This window comes from Copadichromis virginalis, linkage group LG5, assembly GCF_057382275.1.
Source record: "Copadichromis virginalis isolate Kocher_CV1m ecotype Utaka linkage group LG5, C_Virginalis_male_GT1.1, whole genome shotgun sequence".
In the NCBI taxonomy this organism is placed as follows: domain Eukaryota; kingdom Metazoa; phylum Chordata; class Actinopteri; order Cichliformes; family Cichlidae; genus Copadichromis; species Copadichromis virginalis.
This window is the reverse complement of record NC_140622.1, coordinates 28,524,841-28,535,079: the sequence shown is the minus strand read 5'-3', so window position 1 is coordinate 28,535,079 and position 10,239 is coordinate 28,524,841. Positions and strand designations below refer to the sequence as shown.

Here is a 10,239-nt window from a genome sequence, read left to right as displayed (position 1 = left end):
GATGGAAAAGGAGCAGGAAAAATAGGGATAGGTGGGACTAAATGTAAAAAACAATTTTGCAGGGTTTGCATTTGCCTTTCTTATGATTGTTTTGTTCTCCTTTGTTATAAGCTATGATAATGTGTACACACAATGCTATGCATCTGGCTCCTGGTGGGTCTTGGCACAGGCGTGAAAGGACAGCTTGTTTGCATTCGCGAAATGTCACTGCTTTGACAGAATGGCACTATTTGACACTCTGGTAATAAGAACTGTCTCATTTGATGGCGCATTGACAGCATTATAAAAACCAACACAGCTAATTAAAAAAAGGAAAACTCAATATACAACTAAATACACAAGTGTGAGAAATGCAGAAATGCAGGGCGAGCCCAGAAATCACAACCAATCTTTTAAAATTAGGTGCAACACATTTCACAATTTCATTCTTTATTGCATGAACTTTAATGTCTTGAATTTTCTTCTTTTTGATACTAATGCTGATGCTTTTTTTTAAAAAAAAATAATTTTAATGAAGAAATTTTATGTAAAATAACTGCAGAAATATATAATTTCAGCTGGACAAATCGGCCATATGAAACCAAATTTTAAACAGCTTTATTTAGTTGCCATATATAGTTTACCTATTTAACACCACACAGAAGATCTTGCCATCAAAACAAAACAGATAAAAAAAAGACAATAATTACATTCTCTCCTCAGTTAGCCCCAATTAGAGGATGTTACACAGAAACTTTTACACAGATTAGACAGGAAATTCTACATCTTTGTTTTTCCCCCTAAAAGCTTCCTAACAAGTTAGTGTTCCCAAAAATATGTCTGGGATGGCAACTTTGGTGCCTAATGAGCTGAGGAAGTTGTGCGTAAGCAAGTGGGCTTTTCCTGGTGTGAATAAAGCTTAACTTCACTTTAATAATGTCTCCTGGTTTGATTTGTGATGTGAGACACACAACAAAGAGTATCTTGTTAAGGCATAAAAAACATCCTGAAAATAAATTGATGGGAACACATATACAGGCCAGAGAAGTGGGCTTGTGAGCAGATTATTAAACCCAAGTGTAGGCTGAGTATACAGAACAGTATATTCAGAGCTAATTTTTTAACCCTTTATACCTGATACATAAAGAAAGTTAAACATCAAAGTCAATAAAAAAAACTCTGTTAAGTCAGTCATTATACAACATCTACCTAATCTCCACTTAGAGTAAATGGCTAAGAGAGGACCTGAGCTGTAATACCATTTTAGTTCTTGTTAATAAATAAATAAATAGAAAAGCTTGAATAATCTTAAATAATAATTAATCCAGGATTTTAAATATTTCCTTCAGAGGTTTTAAGATTGAATTCATGTTCTTATGAGAGTGAAGAACAGCAACTTTGATCATTTATTGTCTGAATGTAAAAACAATCCTATACTATTACATTGTACAGTATGGTACATTTTTAGATGTCCGAGACAGCCAGTGCATATGATGTGATTAGACCACACACTCGATAGATAGATAGATAGATAGATAGATAGATAGATAGATAGATAGATAGATAGATAGATAGATAGATAGATAGATAGATAGATAGATAGATATATCCTGACAGAAGTACCTTCTTCCAGGATGACAATGGGCCCATCCATAAGCCATAAAGAGTCACTGAGCTGTCTCTATTAGTAGGAAATGATGTGAATCATGTAGTGTAACCGTGGCAATCAACATATTATGGGCTGCTGATTGCTCCACCACCACCATATGAAGGTATATTTTGTACAATGTGCAAAATAGCCACTGGTTAGTCAAAGCCTGTGCAGCCTGAAGCTAAGTGTTTCCATAGTCACAAACTTCTTTTCATCATCTTCTTCTTGTTTAGCCAGTCAGAGAAAACAAGCACATGTCTGACTGTGAAATTAAGTGAAATTATTCATCATACCCCTGTTAATCGTCAATTCTGACTGTAATGAAGGCCATTATTTACAAAATCAATATCATTTTGTAATCAGTAAAACTTGAAACAAGCTTTCAAGCCCATAACTCATCAAGATAGTGTTTATTGAGGTCATAGGGAAACTAACTTTCCCACAAACTTCCACACGGTTAGAAATCTCTTTGAGTTTTGCCCTGTTGACTGTTAAAATTAATGTAAATAAAAGCCAAATGCAATAATGTCATAAACCAAAATTTATTTTCAACAGAACATAGAAACATGTTAAACTGAGACATGTTCCTATTTCGCAAAAAGTATTTTGAATTTGACAGCAGCAACATGTCTCAAAAATTACGACCTGAGGAAATAAAATGCTGGAAAATTAAGGAGTACTTAAAAGAAAGCTCAAGCAATATGTTGCAATTAATTGGGTTAAGTGGTAACAAGTCTTTGTCTTCAAATATAGTATTATGTCCCTAATATCCTAAAAACAGTCCAACAATCTTGAGAAATCTATATGTGCAAGGAATAAGGCCAAAAATCAATATTGTATGGATATGATTTGGGGCCTTCTGGATGCCCTTCATTTAAACCAGGCATGATTCTGTCATGCAAATCACTGTGTGGGTTGAAGAACACTTCTAGAACATAAACATTGTCTGTGAGTACAGTTCACAGTGCCATTCACAAACACAAGTTAAAGAAGAAGCCATATGTGAATATGAGCAACACTTATGCTCCCAGCCAGATGACATCTTTTTCGGGAAGGTCTTGCATATCTCAGCAAGATTAAACCATCTGTTATAACGGCTTCGTAGTAGAAGAGTCTGCATGTTGAACTGGCCAGCCTGGAGACCAGAACAACTAAAAACATTTGTTACATCACAAAATGAAAAATGCAACATAAAAGAATGTCACCGCTGAGCAGCTAGGATCCTATATTGGAGAAGCGTGGGATAAATATAAAGAATTAAGTTTAAAATATAAGTATAGCCTCTTTTAGGTTTTGAATATTTGTATTTATTATTAATTGTTTTTGAATGTGACGCTTTATAATTTTTCACTTTGATAATTTTCAGTTTAGTTTGATTCTTATTTTCTATTTTTGTTAATTTTTCTCAACTTTTATTATTGTACGTTGGTTATTTAGCTTTGTGAAGGAGCTGATTGCTCCCACTTCTTATACAAATATCTTTTGGTTGCTTCTTTGAAATCCCTAAACCGTGCCTGATAGGCCAAAAATTCTGTAACTAACCACTCAAATGACCATCATATTCTCTAAGCTCCCAGACTGAAATTAATGTCTGACAATGGAATGTAAGCATAGCTGCATCTCCATGATACCAAATAAAGGTCAGTGGGATTAAACACATGTGCGGTTATATTTAAGTGTATTTGTAACGGTGGACCCAAGAAATACCAGCCGGAGCGACTTTGACAGTGCAGAACTTTTATTAAGCTCGGGGTTGTACGTAGACACATATACTCCGCGCTCTCTTTCTCTGCTGTCACCTCCGTCTCCGTCTGTCACTGCCAACACATAAAGAGACACAATCACTGTCAGATCCCAGCACACCTGTTCACCCCGCCCCTGCGCTGCCCCGGGAGCTCACTGCGTCACGCCTCCTCTGCAGCTGGCCAAGGACCACACCCACGCCACAGTATTATTATTCTTTTGCTTTTAAAAATGATTTTAAAAAATCATCATGCACATGCTGTTTCTCACAATATACTGCATTTATGTCAGCCTGCAGTGCACATGAACAAGGTGTGCATTGTGCCGGCATGTAGCCGTCTCCAGGAACATGACAGTTTAATTTTCTCCATCTGACCATCTGATACAACACATTCACTGATATGTTCAGGCACTTTTGGCTCTCGGAGGAGGCGGACGCACTTTTTCTCCTCTCCTCTCCCTTATCTCCCCTGCTTAGTTCTTATGTCCTTGTCTAGTCTCGTGTTTTTTTGTATTACTTTCCCTGGAACACTCTCTCACAGTCTGTTTCTAAAACCTAAAGAGAATTATGGATTTGATCAACTGGTCTCTGAATGCTATTGACACCCTTTTCTCAACGAGAAGTCTGGGCTCGGGAGAGCCCGAGTGCCCTGGAGGGACTTTCTCCGCTGGATACACGATGGATGGGTGGCAGAAATGGAGGGTCGTGTGCCTGGCGGGACTGTCGATCGAGGACGCTGAAGATATCTACCTATTCGGAACCATGATAACAGGGTTCTTGCTGATCGGAGCTGGCTTGGCCCTGGCTTATTGGAGAATTAAGAAAGCGGAACCGGCTGTTCAAACCCCCCCAAGGCTGCCCGCTGGGATTGAAACGATGGGACGAGGCGCGACTTCTTAGAACGGGCTCATCGAAAGCAGCATGGTTAAGACCTTGGAGACGCTTACAGCTGCCGTGAATACTCAGAATAACACCTCTGAGCTTATACTGGGTTACATCAAGGAGAGGCCTGCTCAGAATACCTTTGAGCGAAAGTTGTATTACATTGTGGAACAGTTCACTGCAGTCGTGAGTTCTCAGAATCGGCTCTCTGAGCAAAGGAATGACAAGACCACGGAGTGCAAGTTTGATACCATCATGCGGAAGCTCGCGGTTCTCCAACGGGAGATTGAGAGACCAGTGTCGGAGTGTTAAAGAACAGCTTTGAAATTCTCATGAGTTGTTGCAAAAGAAAAATTACCATCATAATGCGGCTACCCCTTCAGCACCAGTTGTGAGCTCAAGGCTGGAGCTGAACAAAAACTCCCTGATAACGACTGTGTTGAGTCTGTTCCTTCCCATTCCCTACAAGGCCACCTGGGTTGGCTGGAAGACTGTTTACTTAGCCTGGCAGGGCGAAGGACACTGTCACAGCTGAACTATGGACACACAAACACATACATATACTGATGCTGATAAGCACTCACTGACGCATCACCCTCCCTACCTCGGATCCAACGCCACCTCCAACGCTTACCTCCCCTCTGATGTGGACATCGGGTCAGCTGGAGGCGCAGTCGAAAGATTGCAGCGGTCCCAGATCAGATGTACACACTGGAACTCTTTCCCATGTTGCTTGTCTGTGTTTATTGTGCTATGGTGTGTTGTTATCTGTGCATTCCTGTATTATCCTTTTGTGTTACACATTTCGATGTTCTTTTCCTCGCTACCTAGCCTGACCTGTCTCCCCAATGTGATGTTTGTATTGTATGTACGGTCGGCAAGATCTGTCATCTCGGTTGTGGGCAAAAGACCTGCAACTGACAAATAAAGGCTATCTCATCTCATCATCATCTAAAGCCCACATACATTCCCCAGCCCTATTCACAGCTTTTAGTCTATCTTCGTCACAGTCAGGTAACCTTGCAAAACACCAATAAAAATCAATGTCATGCAGAAATGCTTCACACAGCAACCATTTCATTTACAGACACTGATGATAAAAAAAAGAAAAGGAAAGGAAAAAAAAGACTGAATGATTGTGGAGTTGGTATGGTATATCTTTGTCATGTGTGTGTGCAAACCACTATACACCATATTAGTTTTTACATTTACCTTTTTAAAACACAAAACGTGGAATTTTAAATAAGTACAGATCATATAGAAGAACAGAACTTGACTCATTGAGATCAATTATTTGGCGGTTAGAGTCTGAAAATCATCATGGAAGAATGGATGAAGATGGAGGCTTGGGTGGAGCTGTGATGGAGAGATGGAGAGTGAATCAGAGACTAAAAGGGAGAACGGCGGAAAAACACTGAAATTTAAAGAACACAGTGAGGAGGCTGACTGACTCATAGTAGGTGGGCAAGAAGATGATTGGATTAGTTTAATGATGTCAGTCATGAGTTTGACAGCGTGGGAAAGTTGAAGTGATGTAAAGAACAGCGTAGCAGCTGAAAACCAAGGAAAGCAGCCAGATGAGTGATTACAGATCTTCCTTATTGAACTTGAAGTGGAAGTGGAGTGCAAAGTTATCAGTTATCACTAATGATAGGATGCTGTATTAGTCAGGTCAAGTTTATTGACTTAAATCAGGTGAGGCATAGAGACATTTGTTGAATATAGCACCCCGTGTCAGGCAAAGTGTAAACGTGTTTATTTAATAACTACCTCACTATGGGAAACCATAAGGATTGGATCAGATTTTCAAATCCAAGGCACCAGCACTTTGAATCAAACATATGACAGTGTTGAAAGACAAATAAAAGAATGTATCAGTGACACAGCCAAGACTTTATGTTTTTAATTACATACAGAACATTTTATTTATTTTCAATAAAAAGCAGGTTCAGTCACAACCTTTTACCAGCTTTGTGGAGAATTTAACTGAAAAACACACTGCTGTCAACACACACACTGCTTTACATATTGCATTGACGGCAGATGTCTCAAAGCTGCAAAGGATATGGAATATGTTTATGACTTTATGGCTGTACTTTCTGAAGTGACTTTCCAGAAAGTACAGTAAACTGAAGAACTGAGGATCTGCCAAAATATCAGTGCTTGATTAAAAAAAAATGTCAGGTTTAAATTTCCATGCAGCCTGCACTAAGATTTAAATACTAGCCCTCACTCAAACATTAAAGCTCTTTTTAAAACCAAATGTCAGTGCTATTTATGACAAAAGCCTTGGAGAAGACTTGACCAGTACGAATGGAACATTTATGGAATGTATGAAACTTTGCCTGTGTATTAAAATGTGTGAGCGACTCTGCAGCACAAGCGCTCACAAAGATAGAGATTGTTTTTCTGTTTGTTTTTTTTACATGCTGTCCATCAGTGTTTACATGTGTTAAGATGCCTTAAAAAACACACACACAAGGAGGAGCTGTGCTGCTCTCTGGCAGGAAGCACCATGCCCTCCTGTATTTTAAATGCACTTCAGAACAACACGCAGCAACATTACATATGAGCGGGCGGAGGGAGGTTTGGGGTCTTCACTCACCCCCGTTCTATTAACCGTCGGGGCTGAGGGGCTGAGAGGAGGTGCTGGCCGTTAGATTGGGGTCTGGGATGCGGGGCCTCCCTGCTACTGCAAATAAGAAGGCGGTCTTCTTTCCTCCACCAAAGAGAGAAGGCTTACATCTCCTGGGTCCAGGTACGGTTTGCCCGTCTGGGGGCAGGAGTACCCGGACCTGGGATATAGAGTATGTTTGGGGAGTGTGAATGTGTGTATAGTGTCTATTTGTGTCTGTCTCCACGTTGGGTGAGTGCTGAGTATTTGTTTGTGTATATGGGGGTGGGAATGCACGTTTGTGTCTGCATGCGCCTGTTTGTCTGTGTCTCCTCGGGTCCTCGTACTCTGGGGCCTCTGGATATCTGGATCTCCTCCATACCTGCTTCATGCCCTGGGGGATGGGGCTATGGCTCCCCACACTCCCTAGCAGATCCTTTGGAATTCAAGCGTGCTGATCCACACAGGTGTGCACACAGGTGTTCACAGACACAAACTACACCTTTCTTGGCTGCTACCTCAAAGCACATTGTGCGCTGTCAATCTTGCGTGCTGCACAAGAACATGTAATATTTAGAATCTACTGCTAGCTATCCCCCAGTCATGTCTGTCCCGTCTGTAACAACCGAAAATCAAATCAAATAAATACATAATTATAATAAAGGTCAATCAAATGGACCAATATGGCAAGGCCATGATGATCCACTTGGTAAAGTAAATCCTCTTGGCATCTTTCTTGGCCTTCAGACAATAATTCTGATGGCTAAAGATCCAAACGGGACAGGCACAACAACAACAACAACAAATCCACACACACACACAAACACACACAAAAGTAAACTGCAGGAGTCAGAGTTTTCATTTATTTAACCCCCAAAAATTATATTTACAAAAGTAATAAATGTTGAGCTTATAAAAGAGGTCAAAGAAACAAAACTGAACTCAGACAAAGAACTACAAACTTAACAAACCAAACAACTGCCCAAACAAATATAACTGACCCAAACAGGAAACGACACACAAGAAGGGTATAGATAATGGCTGATCAGAAACAAAACACAATCATAAACCACAAAAATGATGCATTACAGTCTAGTTTGTTAATAAAATAAACACCAAAGAAGAAAATCAAAACCACTGAACCCTAAACTCAAATATCCAATCAAATACAAAAGCTTTTTTTTTTTTAATTAAAGAAAATACACATTCTCCCCCTTTAGCAGGAAGTGGTGGTGCGGTCCAGTTATCCCTCTTTGTATTTAATGGCTTCAAACCCTGGCCACCACCTTTTGTCCTGCAACTCCCAGGGATCATGGCAGGTAAGACGCAAGTAATAGAAACAACGCTTAGTCAAAAATCAAACAAGGTAATGAACTGGTATGAATGCATAAGTAAACTAAATTTATATTTTGATATTGCTAGGGATGATGCAATGATCGGGGACCATTCTTAATTTCGTTGTTCTTGTGACAATGACAATAAAGTTTCTGATTCTGATTCTAAATGTGTGCTTACAAATAGAACTAATGTATCCAGTGTTTTACAGTATGTGTGGATCTGGAAGGCTGCTACAAAGTCTATATTTGCTTTGCTTTATCATTAGTGGAGTCTGCCTACAAGGTTATGTGGTTGTTCACTTTGTCTTGCCACGAGAAAAGACCCAGGGAAACCGAGTTAACGATAAAAACGATAAAAAAATAACGCTACAAACCAATAAAAACCCTGAAAACCATCAGTTTCACACCCGAGCCTCAACACTCGCGGCCCTGTACCAAACGACTCACTGACTGTCCGTGGCCTGGGGGTTGGGGCCGCTGTTCTACCTGAATCACTCAAAATATGGGGTGAATTGTATGAAAGTTTTACTAAAGATGGGATTTGGCCCAAGTTAGATGGCATTCATTTTTGGAATCATTCTGCCGATGGATTTAGGAATTTCTCTAAATACTCTTGACCACTGAGAGATACAGTATCACTGGGCATTTTATGTCATGTCATACAAATTAAATTGAAGTAATTTGCCAGCTGTCAAAGATCCAGATAATTCAAGAACTAGGGACTGAATTTTTTCATGGTGTCAGGGGAATGCTCAGCCTTGGGAGAAGTACGCATTTACAGAATTTTGCTCTAAATGAGGTGTTGCAGGAGAGTGGAGTTGTACATTGCCATTTTAATTCTGATGACCTGTTAGTAAATGCATGATCGGGACAGGACACTTGCAGCCAAACGCTGTGTGAGACAGCCTTCTGTCATGTTCTTGTTTGCTTAAGATCTTATGAAACACTCAAAATTGTGGAAAATGTTAGTGTATAATTAAAAAGAATATTCAGCTGATTGATTGACTCCTGCACTTGCCACTTAAATGTGTTCTTGGTCCACTTTTTCATCACTTTCACTGACAATTCACTTTAAAAAGCGAACCAGATGACAGAGTGATCGATTGATAACACACGGTGAAAAGCTATTATGACTTTCATTATCTTTAGTGTAATAGATCCAGCTTCAGTAATGACACTAAATCACCCCAGACAGCCTTTAAAATGGCTTTAGATCATCTCCTTTTATCCCAGAATTTCCTCAGAATACATACAATTGAATGTTTTAGGGATAAACTCTTCAACTACGGTTTTTAGTATCAAAATAATTACATTTAACTCAGATGACTGCAGAAGACTGAATCCAAATATAAAATATAATTTATACTTTTGCATAGCTTTTTTTAAATTACTGTTTTACCTCCAGGTGAAATTCTTACTGATACTCATCTTATTACATTTAAGAATGTCACCATGTTCACCATGCTCCCAGATCTCAGTAAGAGAGATGGCTCTAAAACTGTGTTACAATATAGTGTTGTCTAATAGATAAGTTGGGTGCTTTTTAGTCTTCAATAGTGGTCAAAGTTCCTGTCAGGTACGCTTTTCATTTGCCTTTGTTGCTGAATTACAGTGTATTGATTTGCAGAATACTGAGGAACTACTGACTGTTAGAAACAATAAATTTAACACACATGCAGGGGAGAAAAGCACCACATCATCAAGCAGTACACTGAAAAAATGGGAATTGGCAGGCTTTTGAATTTGCACAAATGAATTTAGTTAATGCTACACTAGCTTTTCATGTTTCTCTTATTTACATTATTAAATAAAGTACCATTTACTTGATTATAAACAATACTGAGACTACTAATTTTTCTTGCATTGATTTAAAGTGACTAAATTAGAATACTAAAACCATTGTAATCATGTTTGACCACAACCGGAATTGATGCAATATATTCAAAGACAACAACTAAATATGATTGGATAATAAGACCTAGAGTCTTATCCAATAAGACAACAACATAATTTAAGGAGAGCGCAATTGACC

General features: G+C 39.1%; 1 pseudogene; it reads left to right on the top strand.

Moving 5' to 3' along the window:
• Nucleotides 1-3,864: 3,864 nt before the first annotated feature.
• LOC146709990 (uncharacterized) lies at nt 3,865-4,568 on the top strand (annotated as a pseudogene).
• The last annotated feature ends 5,671 nt before the right edge of the window (nt 4,569-10,239 follow it).